Raw genomic sequence first — 350 nt, forward strand, 5'->3', positions numbered from 1 at the left:
GCGGCAATCCCTTTTAACTCAACCATATCTTCTCCCTTCCCTCCACCTCTACGCTGCCTTTCCTCTCCTCTTCATTCTTTCTATCCCCTCAGTATTCCATTCCCCTCTTCCTTCCTTGTCTGCCCCTTCCCCCATCTCTCACCCCCCCCCCCTCGTCTCTCCTTTCCGTTCTTCTCTCCCCTCCTTCTCCTCCCTCCCTTCGTTTCCCCCTTTTCCCTCTTCCTGCCCCCCCCCCCATTCCTGCTGGCCACTACCCAACGCCCCTCCCCAACCGGTCCCCCCTCCCTCCCCCTCCCTCGGGAAAACTAGCATGTTTTAGCATGACGGTGGCGAAGTTCCTCATGTATGTA

Source organism: Penaeus monodon, chromosome 15 (assembly GCF_015228065.2).
Source record: "Penaeus monodon isolate SGIC_2016 chromosome 15, NSTDA_Pmon_1, whole genome shotgun sequence".
NCBI lineage: Eukaryota > Metazoa > Arthropoda > Malacostraca > Decapoda > Penaeidae > Penaeus > Penaeus monodon.